At 33.3% G+C, this 22,952-nt stretch overlaps 1 protein-coding gene and 1 non-coding gene across 6 annotated transcripts in view; one reads left to right on the forward strand and one right to left on the reverse strand.

Moving 5' to 3' along the window:
* Positions 1–22,952, forward strand: part of LOC102623169 (putative disease resistance protein At3g14460) — a 41,611-nt gene that overhangs the window by 8,545 nt on the left and 10,114 nt on the right. The gene's annotated exons all lie outside the window — the stretch shown is intronic.
* LOC112498478 (small nucleolar RNA R71) lies at positions 13,765–13,871 on the reverse strand. Its single transcript, XR_003065789.2, has one exon. It is a non-coding gene; the product is annotated as a small nucleolar RNA R71 (small nucleolar RNA).

Raw genomic sequence — 22,952 nt, forward strand, 5'->3', positions numbered from 1 at the left:
AAATATTTTTCAATATACAAAACTAAATTATCATTAACTTGTTCTTATAATCTTTTAATAATAACAAACATATTCATATAGTGCAACACAAAGAGAAAACAGGAATACATGATAAAAATAGGGATACTGAAACTAGATAAAAGATCAATTGGAAAACTTAAAGAATTAGCTACACTTAAAACTTAGAGATCAATGTTAAAAGACTAAATAATTGAAGGAAAGTTCTTTTGATTTAGGAAATTAGAATGAAATCCAGGCATTGACATTGTGACAAATAAACAAAGAAAATGTGTTTTTTATTCGAAGCATTTGAAAGAAATTGAAAAAATAAAAAGAGGAAAGTGATTTTCTATTATTATTAATTAGTTTTTTAATTTTATCTTCATAATATATTGTCTTTTATCTTCATTTAAGTCTCATAATATTTTAATGGTTGATCAAATTATTTATAATTCGAAATTAAATGTAGGGGCATCATACATTTTTTTAAAATTAATTATGATACTTTCATAATTTTATAATTCAGTAGGGTTAATTTTTTAAATAATAAAAATATTATCTTTTCTTTTAATAACTATAAAAAGTTTCAAAATCCTGGGCCACAGCCTCAACTGATCCTGTCCTAGATACGTTCCTCCTGCTCATGATGGAGAAGTAAAGTTCTCTTATATTCATTGACATAATATTTTCTAATCATATTCAACAACAATGATCGTTCTCCAGAGCCTTGATATGATTCTTCTGGGTCCTTTGAAGAAATTCCAACTGGGACTGATAAGACACTTTCTGGGTCGTGAACTCCTCTTTAATGTCGATAAGCTCATTTTCGAGGTTGACCGCATTAGTCTTTGCAAGAGACATATGCTCCACAAGCTCTAAATTCTTGAGATTAAGATCTCTTGCTTTCTTCTTGGCCGCTTTAGCTCTATTCTTAGTAGTTTAGATGTCATCCTTCATCTTTTTGTCATAACGACCAACTTTTGCTTTGTATTATGTGGCCAAGGAACCCAGCTGGAATGTATCAAACTGAAGAGCTCCAACCAACTCCCCAAGAGTACAATTGTCAAAATCCTCGAGGTTTTTTTTTTCTTTACGAGCCTGATGAACTCACTAATATAGGGGGCTAGATACTCTGGTCGCTCATTGGGTGATCAGGTTTTGACCCAGCCAGAGGAGGAGATGAGGTAGGATCTTTGTCACTCGCAGCTCCACTTGTTTCACTTGCTCTAGGTTGAGAAGGCGGAAGAGTCTTCAGATGAGAAACCCTTTTGTAGTATTGAGGCGCTTATCTTAAGGAGCATATTTGTTTGAACCTCCTTTGGCACCACCAAAACGGGGATGCCTTCTGTTCAAGGCCCCGATCACAAAATCTTCCATATCGTGAGCGTCTAATACTAGATGCCAGTCGACTAAGCTACGCATGGATAGCATGACATTACACGAGCAGATGTTTGCTGAGGCAACCTCGACCCTCTTCAGTAATTTGCTCTTGATGTTATAGTTGATGCTCTAAGAATTTGCAACACAAACCAAGATTTCATTAGAGTCAACATATTCAACTAATCGAGAAGAAGCAAGAAATATCTTAAACTAGCAAGCAACTTGGAATTGAGAAACGGGAAGGAACATGGACATTCCCACCATCGGTAGATGCTCCCTAACCCCAGGGTCCCTTAGCAAAAAGAACTTGTTCTTCTAATTCCCACCCCCAGTTGGGTGTTTAGTTGTGGATTTTTTGGCCTTAGTACTTGACATAGAGTAATACCGGTCGGTATCTTTTGGGCTGCTCTTTAGCTGGAATAGATGTTTGATCTCATCAACAATAGGTTCACTCTGTCCACACTTGTTCCATAAAACGAACAGACCAAAAAGTAATCTCTGCCCATTTGGGTTTAACTGACAAGGAGCTAAATGTATTCTCTGAAGTATTTGAAGAAAATAGGTTGCAAAGGAAGCTTCATTCATAGTTTGAAACACTCCATGAATAGGGTAACATATCCCCTTGTGTAATGCCTGTTATTTGTTTCCTCTTTTACCCTTATTAAATTGGGTAGGATAGTTATTATTGGGTGTTTGTGTGTGAGTAAAACTTATCTATTTGTTTTAAATTATTGGGTGTTTGTGTGTGAGTAAAACTTATCTATTTGTTTTAAATAAGTTACATATGTTATTAGCTTTTATTAAAAAAAAGAATTTTCTTAAAACTCATGTTTTCTTACTTTCTATTTTTTTTAAAAAGTATTTATTAATTACCAAAATTATTTAAGAAGAAGCCATCTTTTCAAGAGGAAGCCGTCTTTTATTTTTTACACCGTTACAAAATACTAGAAAAATAAAAGAAAGAAACATAAGTCTTTGGAGAAGAAAAATAAAGTTTTATAACTTATTTGCTTAGTGTTTGCCTTAAAGACGTCGGTGAGCTCATTGGTTTATTCTTGAGGTATTGAGTTGATTGCTGCGGATCGAGGTAAATAGATTCATGCATGATATGCTTTATAATAAATGCAATTTATGTTATAAGAATTATGTTTAAATGAAAATTTTTAGAAAACTTATTTATAAAATATTTAAATGAATTTTGTAAAATAAAAATACTTTTAAATGAATTTATAAAAATGTATTTTAAAATGAACTTTTCTTAAGAAATTAGTTTTCGTAAATAAAATGTTTTCTTAAAGAATTTTCCAAAAGAATTAAATGATCAAAGAAATGTTCTTAAATGTTTTAGAAGACTTTAAATGCTATTTATGAAAGGATGTAAGGTGGATTCAAAAAATATTTTGGCTCATAGTCCGTAGTAATGTATATGATGCTAATGTTATGATGCTATGTAATGCTATGACCAGTTTGCTAGTATGATGATAATCTTGTACACAATGATGTTGTGAATATTACGAGGTATAATACCCTGAATGATGAATGATGGTGACTACGAGGCATGAGCTACCAAATGTTCATGTTTTAATGTTTTTATGAATGTTTTAATATTTTTAATGCTTTTACATGAATTCATCCCTTATGCTAAATGAAGATGTTATTATAAGATGTTATAAAATGTTTTAAAGGTATAATGACAAAAGTTTTCAAATATTGCCCGTGGATTTGCTTACCGAGTTGACAGCTCACCCCTCGTCTTCAATAGTTTACAGATTGATTAGAGATATGGCTTGGGTACTTGGATGGATTTTTTTTTTTTAGTGAATCTTTGGAGTTGCTTTAAAGATTAAATTTGACTAGACATTTTATTTTGGATTAGAGACTTTTCTTTGGAGACTTTATTTTAGATGTTTTACGTAAGGATTCAGTTAGAGATGAATAATGATTGTCTATCTTGAGGTTTATTAATAAGAATAATTGGTGTGAGGTTTCATTCAAATTTTACTCTTGTGCTTTCATGGGTAAATTTTTAGGGTGTTGCATTTGTTGTATCAAAAGGAAGGATTGGATTCTGTAGAGATTAAATATTAATAAGGTAAGATTAAGATTTTAATGCAAGTGAGGTAATAGGTATTTTATTGCCTAAGACATGATTTAGTATGGCCAAAAGCTTATTTTAAATATGTCAGAAAACCCGTACTTTTATGATATGTTTGCTTGAATGATTGCAATGTTGCATTATTTGTACTTCTTAATGAGATGTTTGTTAAAGCTTTTTGATAAATATGTTTATGTATATGTCTATAATTTTGACTAGTATTTTGAAAGAAATGTTTCAATGAAAACTTTTCTTTACATGTATATGTTTGATGACCCATAAGAAAATGCCTCCTAGATTTGCTTCTGTTAATACTGGCAAAACTTAGCCACAAGAGGGTGATGAAGTAGCTGTTAGGGCAATTGGTTCCCGAAACGTAACTAAGGGAACTGGCGCTAATGTTGCTAATCGAGGAACCAATGTGGGGGATGTTGTTGGGTCAAGCAATCCACAATGGGTAACTGATGAGGGAGACCCCATTATTCGTAAGATGGCTCAGAATGCTAACCCAACAATGCATATGTTGGCTAGTATTCTAGAGACACAGACTAGACTATTGAATGAGATTTCTCGTGGTGGAGGTCGTCTCGTAATGTTGGAAATGTGGGACATAGTATTTTTGCTAGTAATAGAGGGAATGTGACACTAGAGCAGTTTTAGAAATTGGGGCCATCTGCTTTTCATGGGACAACTAGTCCTATGGTTGCTGAGGCATGGGTTAAGCAGATCCAGTAGATATTGGATGCTATTGATTGTAGTGATGAGCTTATGGTGGTCTTTGCCATATTTGCTCTTTAGGTTGAGGTAGTTCACTGGTGGGAGGCCATAGCCTGATTGTTGAGGAGGGGTCTTGGTGCGAGGCCGATTACATGAAAGGCATTTGTTGATGCTTTTATAAGAAGTATTTTCCGAGGAGTGTGGTTAACCAGATGGAGAGAGAATTTTTAAACTTGATTCAGGGTAATAAGTCTGTGGCTGAGTACGAAAACAAGTTCAATGCCTTATCTTGTTTTATGCTGACATTGGTTGGTACTAAGGAAAAGAAGTGCCAACATTTTCTTGAGAGACTGCGACCATCTATTAGAGACATTATTGAACCCTTGAGGTTTAGTGAATATGCTGATATGGTGGATTGAGCTTTGGAGAAAGAGATGTGGCTGAATGAGTCTTAAAAGAGACGTGATCGACAGAATCAGAGGACTTGACCTGAAAGACCTCATGGTAAAGGCCCCAACAATAAAGGCATTTAAACTCAGAAGAATAATGATGGTGGCTCTAAGAATGAACAGAAAATTGTTTATGGTCTTTTTTTCTAGAAGAACTTTCCACCATGTAAGACTTGTAGGAGGACATATCGAGGAGAGTGCCTTTAAGGTATAGGGGTCTGTTTTGGCCGTGGATAAACTGGTCACATGGTTAAGGATTGTCCTAAGAAGAAAAGCCAACCTATTGGTGACCAAGCTGATGATAGTCAGAAAAAGAAGCCTAGAGCTTTGGGTCATGTTTTGGCGATGATGGGGCAAGATGCTAACGCATCTAATAATGTGGTGACATGCACTATATACCTATTTTGTAGAAATGCTAGAGTATTATTTGATTCTGATGCTACTCATTCTTTCATATCTATGACATTTGCTTGTTATGCAAGTGAAAACATTGAGCCACTAAGATATTACTTGTCTATTGCAACTCACATGGGTGATAGTATGATAATGAATCGAGTGTATAAGTCTTGCTTGATTAGTTTGGGTGGTAGAGGTTTTTTTTGTTGATTTGTTACCTATAGAGATGCATGATTTTGATATTATTTTAGGGATGAATTAATTAAGCACTTATCATGCCAGTATTGAATGTTTCTCTTAGGAGATTGTGTTTAGAATTCTTGGAGAGAATGAATTTCGGTTTCAAGCTTTCTGAAGTAGTTGTGGAGGATTGATTTATACACCTAAGGCTAGAAAGATATTGGCAAAAGGGTGTGAGGCATTTAAAGCTTGTGTGTTAGGGAGTTTCCTGATGTATTTCTAGAGGATTTTTCTGGCTTGCCTTCTTATTGAAAGATTGAATTCTCCATTGACTTATTGCCGGGCACTGCACTTATCTCAAAAGCACCTTATCGTATAGCGCCTATTAAGTTGAAAGAATTGAACGTTCATCTGCAATAACTTTTTGATAAGGGCTTTATCCGTCCTAATGTGTCTATTTGGGGAGCACCTATGTTGTTTGTGAAGAAGAGAAATGGTTCTATGAGGTTATGCATTGACTACCGACATCTGAACTCGATTACCATCAAGAATATATATCTTATTCCCCGCATAGATGATCTTTTTTATCAGCTGTAAAGTGCAACTGTATTCTCGAAGATTGATTTACAGTATGAGTATCATTAGCTTAAGGTGAAAGGTGAAGATATACCCAAGATAATATTTAAAACTCGATATGGGCACTATGAATTCCTTATGATGCCCTTCGGGTTAACTAATGCTCCTGCAGCTTTGAAAGACTTGATGAACAAGGTCTACCAGGCTTTCCTTGACCGTTTCGTCATTGTTTGCATTGATGACATTCTAGTTTACTTTAAGACTGTGGAGGAGCATTTGAGGATGTTTCTTCAAACACTTCGTGAGATGAAGCTCTATGCGAAGTTTAAGAAGTGTGAGTTCGGGCTTGACCAAGTAGTCTTTTTGGGGTATGTTGTTACTAATGATGGCATTTGTGTTGATCCAACCAAGTTTAAGGCCGTGGTGAATTGGTCAAGACCAACTAATGTTACTGAGATCAGAAGCTTCTTGGATTCGGTTGGATATTACAGAAGATTTTTGGATGGGTTTTCTGGACTTGCAGCCCCATTAACAAGATTAATCAGAAAGAATACGAAGTTCAAATAGAGCGATGAATGTGAGAAAAGCTTACAGGAGTTGAAGAAGTTGGTTTCTGTGCCTGCCTTGACAGTTCCTTCTATCGGTGGTAGCTTTTTTATTTACAGTGATGCCTCTAGAAAGGGGTTGGGATGTGTATTGATGCAGCATGGCAAGGTAGTTGCTTATGCAGCTCGATAGTTGAAGAATTATGAGCAGAATTACCCAACCCATGACTTAGAGTTAGCTGCTGTAGTCTTTGCCTTAAAGATTTGGAGACACTATCTGTATGGTGAGACTTGTGAAATCTATACAGATTATAAGAGTTTGAAACACCTGTTACTTAGAAAGAATTGAACTTAAGGCAGAGAAGATGGTTAGAGCTGGTGAAAGATTATGATTGCTCAATTTACTACCATCATGGCAACACAAATGTAATGGCCAATGCTTTAAGTAGGAAGTCATCTAGTTAATTAACAAATATAATAACTAACCAAGGCAACATATTGGAGGATCTAAAGAAGATGGGAATTGAAATTGTTATACATGGGCAGACAAATATTTTGTCTCACTTGAGTGTTCAACCTATTTTAATTGATAGGATTAAGATTGCTCAGAGTGAAGATCCATAACTCAGAAATATTGCTGATGCAACGAGGGCTGGACGTTCAGAATTTAGACTTGATGATAATGGTACTTTATGGTTAGGTCAGCAACTTTGTGTACTAAATGTGGTTGAGCTGAAAAAAGAGATTATGCGAGACATCTAGTGCTTATCCTAGAAGGACAAAAATGTATCGAGACTTGAAACAAAATTTCTAGTGGAGGAATATGAAGAATGATATAGCTTATTATGTTTCAAAGTGTTCAGTGTATCAGCAAGTGAAGATTGAACACCAGAGGCCTACTAGCTCTCTTTAGTCGCTTCCAATTCCAGAATGGAAGTGGAAACATAACCATGAACTTTGTAAGTGGGTTACCTCGTTCGAGGAAGGGTTGTGACTCGATATGGGTAATTGTGGATCATTTGAATATGCCAGCGCACTTCTTACCGATGAAGACTATCGATAAACTATGAAAGTTGGGCAAGCTTTTTGTTGATGAGATAGTTAGATTGTATGGAGTACCAATGTCCATTGTCTTAGATAAGGATCCACGTTTCACCTTTAATTTCTGGGTTGGTTTATTGAGGGAGTTCAGAACGAAGTTGAGATTGAGCATTGGTTTTCATCTCAAACAGATGGACAGTCAGAAAGAACTATCTAAACTCTTAAGGACATGTTGCGAGCTTGTGTGTCGGATCTGGAAGGTAATTAGAAAGAACATCTACCACTGGTGGAGTTTGCGTATAACAATAGTATTAGCATGGCACCTTTTGAAGCTTTATATAAGAGGAAGTGTAGGTCACTGATATATTGGGATTAAGTTAGTGAAAGGAAACTCTTGGGGTCGGAATTGGTTCAGATCACAACTAATAAGTCAAGCTGATAAGGGAGCGTATTCAGACTGACGTAGACGTGATACAGAGTTCCAAGTTAGGGACTATATGTTCTTAAAAGTCTCACCTGGGAAAAGAGTCTTTCGTTTTGGGAAGAGAGGCAAGCTTAGCCCTAGGTTTATTGGACTTTTTGAGGTTTTGAAGAGAATCGGCCCAGTGGCATATCAAGTGGCTTTACTACCAAGCCTTTCCAGGCCTCATAATGTATACTATGTGTCAGTGTTGAGGAAGTACATGGCTGATCCTTCTCATGTATTGCATTACCAACCTATCCAAATCGCCAATGATATGTCATATGAGGAGCAACCAATGGAGATATTGGATAGGAAGGAAAACGTTCTAAGGAGAAGGGTTATTCCTTTGGTAAAAGTTCATTCGGCGAATCATATTGCTGAGGAAGCCACTTGGGAGTGAGATCATGAAATAAAGGAGAAGTTTCCTCAGCTATTTGAGGATTAGGGTAAAGCTTTAAATTTCGAGGACGAATTTTTTTTTAAGGGGGGAGAAGTTGTAATACCCGTTATTTGTTTTCTCTTTTACCCTTATTAAATTGGGTAGGATAGTTATTATTGGGTGTTTGTGTGAGTAAAACTTATCAATTTATTTTAAATAAGTTACTTAGGTTATTAGTTTTTATTAAAAAAAATTCTTAAAACTCACGTTTTCTTACTTTTTATTTTTTTAAAAGTATTTATTAATTATCAAAAGTATTCAAGAGGAAGCCGTTTTTTATTTTCTACACCGTTACAAAAGCTTAGGAAGAAAAAGAAAGAAACATAAGTCTTTGGAGAAAGAAAATAAGTTTTATAACTTCTTTGCTTAGTGTTTGCCTTAAGGATGCGAGAGAGCTCATTGGTTTGTTCTTGAGATATTGAGTTGATTCTTACAGACTGAGGTAAGCAGGTTCATGCATGATGTGCTTTATAATAAATGTAATTTATGTTATAAGAATTATGTTTAAATGAAAATTTTTACATAACTGATTTCTAAAATATTTAAATGAATGTTGTAAAATAAAAAAAATTTAAATGAATTTATAAAAATGTATTTTTAAATGATTTTTTTCTTAAGAAACTAGTTTTCGTAAGCAAAATATTTCTTAAAGAATTTTCTAAAAGAATTAAATGATCAAAGAAAGGTTCTTAAATGTTTTAAAAACTTTAATGCTATTTATGAAAGGATGTAAAGTGGATTCAAAAAATATTTTATCTTATAGTCCGTAGTAATGTATATGATGCTAATGTTCGGATGTTAGGTAATGCTATACTTACTAGTATGATAATGATATTGTGCACAATGATGTTATGAACAATGCGGGGTATAGTACCCTAAAACGAGGAACAATGCAGGGTATAGTATCTTGAATGAGGAATGATGATGAATGCAAGGCATGAGCTACCAAATGTTTATGTTTTACTATTTTTATGAATGTTTTAATGCTTTTAATGCTTTTGCATGAATCCATCCCTTATGCTAAATCAAAATGTTATTTTAGGATGTCATAGAATGTTTTAAAGATATAATGACAAAGGTTTTTAAATATTATACATGGACTTACTTACCGAGTTGACAGCTCACCCCTCCTCTGTAATATTTTACTGATTGATTAGAGATGTGACTTAGGTACTTAGATGGAAATTTTTTTTTAGTGGATTTATGGAGTTGCTTTAAAGATTAAATTTTGCTAGACTTTTTATTTTGGATTAGAGACTTTTCTTTGGAGACTTTATTTCATATGTTTTACGTAAAGATTTAGTTGGAGTATGAATAATGATTACTTATCTTGAGGTTTATTAATAAGAATAATCAATGCGAGGTTTCATTCCAATTTTACCCTTGTACTTTCATGGGTAAATTGTTGAGGTGTTACACCTTGGGGGCCGACTAGGTGTATTCTTTTTGCTAGGGATCTGATAACTTTATGAAATAAGAGTTATCATGGTACTTTTAAATTTAAATCAATAATACATTGCATTTTTATCATATTTTGCATAAACGTTCATATTAGTTTATTCGTAATAAATTTTGTTTGATTTAGAATAATTTGTGTGCTAAATTATATGCAAAATTATAGGTGTCCGAAAGCCTAAATTTCAAGGACGAAATGCTGATGCAATAAACTTGCAAAAGATGGAAAAGAACTTAGCTACAAAAGAATTGAAATAAATCTGGAACAGTGTAGTTGCTGTAGCAACCATGGGTGTAGCAATCCTAGAACAACGATAGAGAAAATTTCGCGTGGGATACTTACAGAATTACGATGTGCAGTTTCTTAATCTGACTTATGCGCCCCCTAAGCTTCCGTTTACCCTTATTTTCAGCCATAAAAGAAGCACAAATCATAAGGAATAAGGAGGGCGACAGGGCTGTCGCCTAAGGAGAAAAACACAAAGAAACAAAAGAAAAACAAGACTCAAGAGGGAGATTGAGGGCTGCACAAGAGGAAAAATTGCAGAGATCAATTGGGAGCTCAATCCTTCTTATCCTTATCTTGTTTTCGTGTTTCCTATTTATTCATGGGGATGTTTTTTGTGGCCGAAACTTTGTTCTTTATTTTTCTTTTGCAAATTATGAACTAAATTTATTTGTAGTTGAGTAATAAACATCTTAATGGTTTATTGACTGAATATATGTGTTGCTGTGTGTGTTGCTGTCGCATTTTATTTTGATAGAATTTATTTTCATTCATTATTTCGGCTGATCACCCATTTAATAATACTAGCTAATAAAGAGCCACAAAATGACCTATCTTAGTGGAACATATCAAAGCAATACTTGATCTTAAATTGAGTTTCCCGAATTGAGTTTTACTTAAGTCCCAAAAAGGCAATGCTTGATTTAAGATTAGTGATGAACTAGACATATGGATTCACCTTGTAGGGTAAATAGAACCTAAGTGTGTAATATTATATCTTATGTTGGCATAACAATTAATTAATGTCAGGTTGCATATAGATATAAGATAACCAACATGCGACAACTGAAGATGCATAAGGATTCTACCCAGTGCTATAGCAGATACTGCAACAACCGAGCCAACCATTAGAAAATGGGTAAGACCAGTAGGAGAGTTTATTCACTCAACTACTCTATATTACTATTGATTTTATCCTTGAGTTTGATGTGATAATTTACTTTGTTACATTTTATTTATTGCGTTTTTATTTTAATTAGTATATTAGTTTCATTAATTGTTTTATTTTAATTTCAAACAAAATCTGCACTGTTAAAATCAGAGGCGGAGCTAGCATATGCCTCAGCTGGCTTTCAAAAATTTTTTTTGATGGTTCTCTTAAAAAATATTTTTTTATTATTTATAAAAATGCCCCATGTGAATTGTAAAACTTTGAAAGTGCTACATATAATTTTTAAAAAATTTCACGTTGCCCTAAACTTAAATGTCTAATTCTAAATAATTTGATTAACTTTTATAATTTCATAAAAATAAATAAGGACAAATGGTGGGTGGACTCCATTTTCGTCTCTTCCATGGAATAAATTGTGGTGGGTGGACTACATAGCAGATTCGGCGATTTGCAGTGCTCCCTGGTCGTCACCATGTGCATGATTTCTTCTCAATTTTCTTCACTTGTATGGTTTGATGTTTTAAAATTGTAAGTTTAGTAATTCTAATTTTTTTATTATTTCATTGTTTTTTCCATTTTAAAATTGCTAATTTTATTATACACTCGTTTGATTTTTGTGTTGCCATATATGAATATTTTTGCCATTATTAAAAGATTTAAGGACAAATTAAGTTATTAAGATTAGTGTCTATATACCGAATTTTTAATGAAGACCCATAATATTTTAGTCTTGTAACTATAATTTGCATGTATATTAACATAATTGCTAAAGTTATTAACATTGTTGCAGTCTCATCTAACGGTATGATATTCCTAGAGAGAAGAATGCTATTGCAGTTAGTGAAGCACTGAAAACGAGTGAGCTTGAAAGCAGACAAGGTATGAATCAAGAGATTACTTTAAAGCGTTCTGGCGACACACGGTGGAGGTCACATTATGGTACATTAATAAGCATTATTACCATGTTCTCATCCATAGTTGATGTGTTTGAGATTATTGCAAATGATGCATCAAACTCTAAGCAAAGATTTGAAGCAAATTCAATCTTGAGGTTCATGTAAACATTTGATTTTGTGTTTACTTTATGCTTGATGAAAAATATTCTTGGTTTTGTGAATGAATTGTCACAAGCATTACAATGAAATTAATTAGCATTTGCAAACTAGGTCTACAAAGGATGAGGGAACATGGATGGAATTCTTTGCTTAGTCAAGTTTCTTAATTTTGTGATAAGCATTTTATTGTTACTCCTGTCATGGAAAATATGTTTTTAACTCCTGGATGATCAAGGCATAGAGCAGAAGAGATCACAAATATGCATCATTATCGCATTGACCTATTTTGCGCTATTTTGGATATGTAACTTCAAGAGTTAAATAGTCATTTTAATGAGGTAAACACTAAAATACTTCTGTGCTTGGCTTGTTTATGTCCAAAAGATTCATTTGTAGCTTTTAATAAAGAAAAGTTATTGCCCCTTGCTCAACTTTATCCAAAAGATTTTTCTCCAGTTGATCTCATGACACTAGATACTCAACTTAATGTTTACATAATAGATATGCAGTCTAGTGTTGAGTTTTCAGGATTAAGCCCGATAGGTGATCTTGCACAAAAAAATGGTTGAGACTAACAAGCACAAGGTGTTTTCATTGGTCTATTTATTCGTCACATTAGCATTAATTTTACTAGTTGCCACTGCCACTGTTGAAAGAGTTTTTTCAGCTATTAATTATGTGAAGAATTGACTACGAAGTCGAATGGGAGATGAATGGTTGAATGATAATCTAGTTGTGTACATTGAAAAAGAAGTATTTAATTGTTTTGATAATGAAACTATTTTACAGCATTTTCAACACATGAAATCTCGTCGGAGAATTCTCGATTAGAACAATTGTAATAAGTAAATTTATTATTAATTTATATTATAGTTGCTATGTACTGTTATCTAAATTTTTGAAATTTATTATCAATTTATATTATATTGCGATTTTATGTGTTGTAATATAAATTTTCAAAATTATGCTACATTTTTAGTGCGCCCCAGATCAATTAAATTCTTGGCTACGTCCCTTGTTAAAATTATTGTAGTAAGTCTGATAACATCAATCCCTGTGGAGATGATCTTGACTACTTATCGTTATATTACTTGTTGTGTACAATTGCACATTGAGACTAATAGCATTAGTATTTATACCTAATAAGTTTTTGCCGCCGTTGCCGGGGATTAATTGTTCATTGTGCATGTGCAAATATAAATATGTTGAATTCCAGTTTGATCCAGAAATTGAAAGAACCGCAAGGAGATTGAGAAGAAAGCATTGGGAGTTATAAGTTGCTGTAGCAATGGATGACTTGCAAGATATGAGAAACTGGAACCCTAGAGAGGAGATACAACCAGTCAATGTACATGAAGGTCTGAATGGACAATGTGTTCAAAGGCAACTAGGGAACAACAACATTATTTACATGGCGAATGATAAAAATAGAGCCATTCGAGACTACGCAATGTTGACTCCTCAAGCCAGACATCTGGGAATAGTTAGACCGGTTGTTCAAGCTAGCAATTTTGAACTCAAACCCGTGATGTTTCAGATGCTTCAAACAGTGGGGTAATTTAATGGTTTGTCATCCGAAGATCCTCATCTACACTTTAAGTTATTTTTGGAAGTAAGTGATGCTTTCAAGATTGCTGGAGCATCGCATGAAGCATTGAGACTCAGACTTTTCGTGTTTTCTTTGAGAGATTGAGTAAGAGCATGGTTGAATTCTCTACCACCAGATTCTATCACTATATAGAATGATTTGGTTGAAAAATGTTTGATGAAATACTTTCCGTTAACCACGAATGCAAAGTTGAGGAACGAGATCACATCTTTCCATCAATTTGAAGATGAAAGCTTGTGTGATCCATAGGAAAGATTTAAAGAGTTACTCAGAAGATGTCCTCATCATTGTATTCCTTGCTACATAAAGTTGGAAACTTTCTATATTGGTTTCAACTCAAGCACTAGATTGATGATGAACGCTTCAGTAAATGAGGCTTTGTTATCTAAGTCTTACAATAAAGCTTATAAAATTTTGGAGAGGATTGCTAACAACAATTATTAGTGGCTATCAACTAGACAAGCTGCAACAAGAGGAACAACATGAGTCCATAACATAGATGCCTTGACAACATTGTCAGCCCAAGTAACTTCATTAACAAATATGGTAAAGGCTATGACTACTGCTCCAGCAACTGTCAACCAAGTTGCCGAGATCTCTTGTGTTTATTGTGGAGAGGGACACTTATTTGATAATTATCCTGGAATCCAACTTTAGTCAATTATGTGGGCAACTTCAATAGATAGAACCAGGACAATCTAATATACAAACACTTACAACCCTAGATGGAGATAATACCCAAACTTTTCATGGAGTTATCAGAACCAGACTGCTGCAGTACCTAGTGGACATAGCAGACTTGCTCAACTACATAGATTTTATTAACAAAATCAAGAGTAAAGAAACATCAACAATGATCAACTCAGCTCTTTTGAAGCTTTAATTAAGGATTATATTTAAAGAATGAAGCAGTTGTCTAAAGTCATACTGCATCTTTGAGAGACCTGAAAAATCAAATTAGACAGCTTGCTACAGCATTAAGCAACAGACCTCAGGGCAGTTTATCCAGCAATACAGAGGACTGAAGAAGAGAAGGGAAAGAGCACTGCAAAGTGATTAACTTGAGATATGGAAATGATATTCATAGTCCTGTTGGTGTACCAAAAAGAAGAACTAAGTTCACTTCAATCCAGAAAGAAACTCAAATTGAAAAAGAGCCACAATCCTCCACTTCACAGCACATTGGTGAGAGCAGTCAAACTGCAACATTTTCCGAAAATGATGATCCAACAACTATAGATAACAAGGTTGTAGCACCAACCCAGAACATGGCAAAAGAGAAGCAGTCTGCACAATCTATTGTAGCATAGCAGTTTAGGCACCTACCACCATTTCCTCAAAGGTTCTAGAGACAACAATAAGACAAGCAATTCAGCAAAATCTTAGAAGTGCTGAAACAACTATATATCAATATCCCTTTTGTGGAAGCTCTACAACAAATGCTGAATTATGCAAAATTTTTTAAGGATATTTTAACAAAGAAAAGAAAACTTAGAGAATTTGAAACAGTTGCTGTAACACAAGAGTGCAGCCGAATGCTTCAGAGTAAGATACCACAGAAGATGAAGGATCCAGGAAACTTCATAATCCCATGCTCCATAGGCACTAAATACAGTGGCAAAGTACTCTGTGATCTGGGGGCTAGCATTAATCTCACGCCTCTATCAGTGTTTAAGCAATTAAGAGTTGGTGAATGTAGACCAATAACAGTGACTCTATAACTTGCTGACAGATCTCATGCTTATCTAGAAGGGAAGATTGAAGATGTGTTGGTGAAGGTGGATAAATTTATTTTTTCAGTAGATTTCATTGTGCTAGACTTTGAGGTAGACAAAGAAATGTCAATTATTCTTGGGAGACCTTTCTTAGCCACAGGAAAGACTTTAATTGATGTTAAAAAAGGAGAATTAACCATGAGGGTGAATGACCAGTAAGTTATATTCAATATGCTGGATGCCATGAAGAGTCCCGATGAGATTAAAGATTGTAATTTTATCAGTGTTGTGGACTTTGTTGTAGCAGAGAGATTACACAGTTGTTGCAGTAAGGAAGAAATCAATGCTGTAATTGTAAGGTTCAATTCTCTAACCTAAATACAGTAGAATTCATTTTGAGCTAACAAGCTCCTTTAAGTATTAAAATAATATTAATAATATATAATATTTAATTTTAATAGAAGTAATGACATAAGTGATGATGCAATTGCTAAGTAATAATGACATAATCTGTGACATAAGTGATGATGTAAGAAAGTTGTAGAGATAGATAAGAATTCTAAAAACTAGTAAGGTATTTATTAAGGATAATTTCAACCATTAATCAAGAGTTGTGGTGGCAAAATCCTAACCATCCATTAGCCTTAAGGAATCCTATAAATACCCCCTAACCCTCCTTCATTTTCAATCCAACCTAGGAATTAAAACATTTGTTTAGGAGATAATCAAAGCAATTGGTAGGTTTACTCTCCTTATTCTCCATAAGATTTCCAATCACTCTATTTAGGGTTTATATTAGCATGATTTTAAATTGATACAGATTATAATACATGATTTAAGGTGTGTTTAGGTTCTGTTTAGAGTTTTGATTTATTGTGGGTTTTAATAATCAACCCTTGGTGTATTAAGCACACTGAACAAATTCTAGATAATATGAGTATCTCAAATTCAAACATATATTTTCTGAATGAGTTTTCTTAATAATTTATATTTTTGAAAACTAGACATGTAGAGCTTATTGATTAAATTTTGTTTCATAAGATTTGACTTTGTTTTAAATTTTATATGGATTTTTTAATCGGACACTAATACACTGGAAAACTGTGATTCTAGCCAGGCAATCAGATTCATAAACTTATTTGTACCACTAAATGAACTTGAACATTATGAAATTGTATATAGGAGTTGATACATGTGTCTAGTATTTCCATTTTTAGTTTCATAATTGTCTGATCAGTATCGGATTTTATAAAATTCTTAGAATACATTCTGTTCGGTTAAGGTACTGTGAAAAATTTTTGAATTTGTCAAGCAATAAATAGTTTTGAAATCGGATCCTCTTAGAAAGTTTATATAAGGTACCCATGGATGTCCAGAATGGTTCTATAGAATATTATGGCATTTTGATTTTTAGATTAAGAGTTAAAATTCTAAGAATAAGACTAGTATGGGTATGAATTAGCAAATCAGATTCTTAGGATAAGTTGTTAATAGTTATATCTTATATTTGTTAAGGTGTTGGAGGTGATTGAGACTTTTAGAGGCTTAGAGGTGTGTTAGTTCAAATCCCTTTATCGAGGTACGTAACTTTATTCCTAATATACTGGATATGTATAAGTATTTTGATATTATTATTATATGAGTTTATATACTTCTTAGAAGATTAATGGATTTTCATAACAAGATCAGTTTATGAAAATGTTTTCAAAACCTAAATTCTTTTTAATAAAATATTTTATAAATGCTTTTAAATATGTAAATTATTTTATAACATGACTATCTTTTATGATTTTATCTATAAAATATTTTGCAAGCCTAAATTATTGTTATGAACTTTTATGAATCTGATACGAATATTTTGTGCCCATGTCTGATTTCAATTATTGATGATTGTATGTGATTCCTAATGTTTTGGCTCATTGTCCATAATTATTATGATTCTGATTCTGATTCTAATCGTAATATACAAAATATATGTCTGGACCAGTACTGGGTTTCTGTTATGAGTGTGCATACGATATTCTGATTCTGTTTTTGGCCGGGTCACCGAGACTATGGGTGACATTATGTGACATGAGCTAACTATCTGCTTTCTGTGTACGCGTTATGTGATTTGCTTTCATAATTGATCATTCTTTACATATTCTAAATTACGATGAAATTATGTTATCTTATCGAAATATGTTTTTATGAAATTTATGAATTGTAACATATGTTTTAAATAGAAGAGGGCTTGCAATATTTTTGGTATCGGTTGGGCTAGTGTGTTAAGAATGGTTTTACTTACAGAGTTGACAGCTCACCCCTCGTAATTACTTTTTGTAGATTAAGTTTCGTTTAAAAAGTGTGTCTAGTTTTGGAGTTAGTGATTCATTTTTGTTTGCTATTTGAATAAGAAGAGGAATGAACTCATGTTGCTATTTAGTTTATTTCTGTTATGAACTTGTAATTTGGAGTTTGGGATTTTTTTTATTTTTGAGAGAAACTATTTAGTGTAGAATGTGTGAATTTATGGATTTGTTTGAATAAGAATTTGAGGTATTTCAGTTTGAAATTTATGAGTAAGAATTACGATTTGTAAGTAGCCTCCTTCTTCATGTGCTTCGCACGTGTTAGATTTGAGGTGTTACAGTAACATTTGAAGAACTTGATGATGAAGATCGTGGATCAGTTAACATAGCATGGTCAGGGGCAAAGCAACCCTTCAGAATTGACGAGTAAATCCAGCAAAAGGAACTCACTTAAGACCAATAAGAATTCAAGGTTAACGGGCTAAAAGTAAAGCACTATATGGGAGATGATGTGAATAGCCTAAAGAAGGATCGGTTCTTGAAAGATCCAGGTCGAGCAAACAAGTATGGTCAGGCTGAAAGACCTAAAATCAAGCGCTAATTGGGAGGCAACCTAATAAGGGAAGTTGTTTCAAGGTTTTAAGGCATTGAATTTAGCTTTTAAATTATTTAATTTTTCTTTTTGTTATTTTAAGTGTGCATTTAATTTTTTGTCTTTGTGTTAAATTATAGCAAGTACAAAAAATGTTGGCAAAAAAAAAAAAAACAAGAAAGAATTGTTGCAGCATCACTTACAGCATGACATTTAACAAAATATTCTCAAACAACAGAAGCATTTTTTGCTTTTACAACAGCAAATGGATTGATAAGATTTTATGATAAGGAGATTTTAAGAAGTGGATCAAAGAAGAAGTGACCCTTTACAACCTGTGCTACAGCAGTGCTTCCAGTAATAGGGGAGTACCCCTACCCGCTAGTTTATTTTACTTCTTTCTGCAAAATTTTTCTTTCAATTAGTTTTAATTTTCTGATTCATTTTGCATGTCCTTTTATTTAGTGCATGCATGTCAGATTTTGTGGTTTTGTTTTGTGTGCTTGTGAGGACACATTACTAGTCAAGTTTTCGGGGGGTTGTGTTTCTGAGTGCATATGTTTATGCTTGTGTTGTGTGTTGTATAAAGCTCTGTTATCTAATATTTGTGTATGGATTTGAAAACCTAATGAAGATAAATTGAGTGTGATTCAGTATTTATGAAAATGCCAAGTAGAGTAGTTATAGATGAAGGTTGAAATTTTGTCCTGACACTTAGACTTTGGTTGAGTTTTATGAGAATGTTGTAGTAGAGCCAGGAAAACCAAAAAAGAGTAGAAAAAATCTCAAGTTTGGGGGAAAATTTTTGTTGGAATGTGCATGATCTGAAATAAATGCTGCTCTAATGGTTTAAGTTGCTGAGTAACCAGGGTTGAGTATGCACCCCATATGTAGACTTGAGTCCAAAGGCAACAAGAGCTATTAGCAGTGCTGCAGTAATTATGCATAAAAAAAAAGCAAAGAAAAAGCAAAAGAAAAATGGTGATGAAGGAATGAAAAATAAAGAGGTCTGCTGCCTAGGATATTGAGTAACTTGATCTGTTCATGAGCCCTATGTTCAGTCTTGAGTCAAAGGCGTCCAAAGGTAAAACCTAGATATAACATCCTGGATGTGTTGCTGTAGCAACTCTTACATGTACTTTGAGTGAGTAATTGGGTGTCATCATTACAAGTGATAGGCATTCACATGAAAGCTCAATGTTGTATTGAAGGGTTTAACTGAAAAAAAAAATAATTATGTTTGTTGTAGCACAGTTTGAGTTTATTTGTGAATTCTGCTCTCCCATATGTGAATATATTTGTGTTCTACCTTGGAATTATATGGAATGTCTCTGTAATGTTATAGCACCTCTGGAATTTGATTAAAGTGTCACACACACATTTTGGACATAATGAAGCCTAAGTTTAGAATTGAACTGCTATGGCTATTTTGCGTGATTATGAGTGTGATTTGAGGGTTGAAGAATCCTTGCAAATTTGATGATAGAGCTAAGTTAATTGTTGCATGGTTGTGTAGTGTTGTCATTACTTGAGGACAAGTAATGATTTAAGTTTGAGGATATGATAACTCTATGAAATAAGAGTTATCATGGCAATTTTAGACTTAAATCAATAATACTTAAAGCGTAAATAATGTGTTTTCATTGCATTTTTATTATTTTTTGCATAAACATTCATCTTAGTTTATTCGTAATAAGTTTTGTTTGATTTAAAATAATTTGTATACTAAATCATATGCATAATTGTAGGTGTCCGGAAGCCCAAATTTCAAGGAAGGAATGCTGATGCAATAAGCTTGTAAAAGATGGAAAAGAACTTAGTTACAAAAGAATTGAAATAAATCTAGAACAGTGCAGTTACTGTAGCAACCATTGGTGTAGCAATCTTAGAACAACGACAGAAAAAATTCTGCGCGGGATACTTACAGAATTGCGATCTGTAGTTTCCTAATCTGACTTATGTGCGTCATACGCTTCCGTTTACCTTAATTTATAGCTATAAAAGAAGCAGACATCATAAGGAACAAGGAGGGCCGTCACCGAAGGAGAAAAATAGAAAGAAACAAAAGAAAAACAAGATTCAAGAGGGAGATTGAGGGCTGCACAAGAAGAAAAATTACAGAGATCAATTGGGAGCTTAATCATTTTTATCATTCTCTTGTTTTCGTGTTTCTATTTATTCACGAAGATATGTTTCATGGCCGAAACTTTGTTCTTTATTTTTCTTTTACAAATCATGAACTAAATTTATTTGTAGTTGAGTGATAAACAATCTTAATGGTTTATTGACTGAATATATGTGTTGTTGCATGTGTTGTTGTAGTATTTTGTTTTGATAGAATTTATTTTTATTCATTATTTTGGTTGATCACCTATTTAATGATACTAGCTAAGGAAGAGCCATAAAAGGGTCTATCTTAGTGGAACATATCAAAGCAATACTTGATCTTAAATTGAGTTTTCCAAATTGAGTTTTACTTGAGCCTCAAAAGGGCCATGCTTGATTTAAAATTAGTGATGAACTAGACATAGAGATTCACCTTATAGGGTAAATAGAACCTAAGCGTGTAATTCTACATCTTATGTTGGCATAACAACTGATCATTATTAAGTTGCATATAGATATAAGATAACCAACATGCGATGGCTGAAGATGCATAAGGATTCTGCCTAGTACTGTAATAGATACTTCAGATGTTGTACAAATTTTATTGAACTCGCAAGTGCACGAATCTATTGTAGAATAGATTAATGGTGACGAGTGTCGATCCCACGAGGAGGTGGATTTTAATTATATGTAGAATTAATTTTGTATGAGGGTGATTGGATTTGTGGTGAAAGTGACTTAGATTATCCTAAAATTAAATTATCCTAAAATTAGATTATCTATTGAAATGATGTACTTGGGTATCTGAATCCGTATCAACATGTACTATGGGCTAAATGTTTCTTATTAATGCCAATTAAATCATGATGGGGTTTTCTACACCTCATGAACCACGCTCTAATCAATATAGCGTTAAGGGCTTATTGTGCCAAATAATAATAACATTGTATTAGACAGCTGGTGAAATCAGGGCGGTATCTAGACAAGATTATTATTATTTGTCGACGAGAATTCAAAACATCCACAAAAATTAGAGGGGAAGAGAAAATAAATTTACCAAATAAAGCCTATGACACATGTTGAAACTTCACCTTCAACCCAAGCTTGAAAGAAAATTATCTACTCATAATTGAATTAAGAGAAAAATGAAAATTTATTAAAATTCATAGAAAATACAAGATGGAGAAGGAATTATAGAAAATGGAGTCCAAAAATGGATTCAGCGACGCCAAATTAGGGGGGAAAAGTCCTTTTTCTATAGATACATTGAGTAAATCATAGCCATCAGATTAAAAATCGTTTGGACGCTCAAGATTGTGCCACGTCATCAGTCAACAGTACGCGTCAATAGTACGCGGTTTGACCATGCGGTTTGAATAGTGACACAGTTTGACCATGCGGTTTGAATAGTCAACCGGTTTGAATAGTGACGTGGTTTGGTTGAAAATAATCATATGTAATGCGTGCACCGTACGCGAGATTTTTGGTTCACTGATATGCTGCCACGTCATCAATCAACAGTACATAAGAATTTTAGTCCAATAGGATCGTGACACCTCATCAGTCAATGCCACATCATCGGTCAATGCCGCATCATTGTTCCGTCTATGTGAACAGTGTCATGAACAGTAACGTAAATAATACTATACATGTGAACAATTACATTTTTCCTTTTATACTCTTTCTAAGGTTTTCGACTGTCCTGAATTCAAAAGTGATGTCCGTTTTACCATATGATTTCTCATTCATTGTGAAATGACCATGATGCCCCTAAAATACATAAAATACTTAATTAAAATGAAACACACATAATTAAATTATAAGAAGTTTAAATACATAAAAGTAAGAGTTGTTAGTAAGACTTGAAATGTAAAATGACAATTTTCTCCTTTATAAATATACATTTTCTAACACTCAACAGCAGCAACCGAGCACACCATTAGAAAATAGTCAAGACCATTAGGAGAGTTTATTCACTCAACTACTCTATATTTCCATTGGTTTTATCTTTGAATTTGACGTGATAATTTACTTTGTTGCATTTTATTTATTGCGTTTTTATTTTAATTAGTATTTTAGTTTCATTAATTGTTTTATTTTAATTTAGAATAAAATCTGTACTGTTAAAATTGTTGTAGCAAGTCTGATAACATTAATCCCTGTGGAGACGATCTTGAATACTTATCATTATATTATTTGTTGTGTACACTTGCACATTGACACAAATAGCATTAGTATTCACTTGACCATGATGCCCCTAAAATACATAAAATACTTAATTAAAATGAAACACACATAATTAAATTATAAGAAGTTTAAATACATAAAAGTAAGAGTTGTTAGTAAGACTTGAAATGTAAAATGACAATTTTCTCCTTTATAAATATACATTTTCTAACACTCAACAGCAGCAACCGAGCACACCATTAGAAAATAGTCAAGACCATTAGGAGAGTTTATTCACTCAACTACTCTATATTTCCATTGGTTTTATCTTTGAATTTGACGTGATAATTTACTTTGTTGCATTTTATTTATTGCGTTTTTATTTTAATTAGTATTTTAGTTTCATTAATTGTTTTATTTTAATTTAGAATAAAATCTGTACTGTTAAAATTGTTGTAGCAAGTCTGATAACATTAATCCCTGTGGAGACGATCTTGAATACTT

This window comes from Citrus sinensis, chromosome 3 (genome assembly GCF_022201045.2).
Source record: "Citrus sinensis cultivar Valencia sweet orange chromosome 3, DVS_A1.0, whole genome shotgun sequence".
Lineage (NCBI taxonomy): Eukaryota > Viridiplantae > Streptophyta > Magnoliopsida > Sapindales > Rutaceae > Citrus > Citrus sinensis.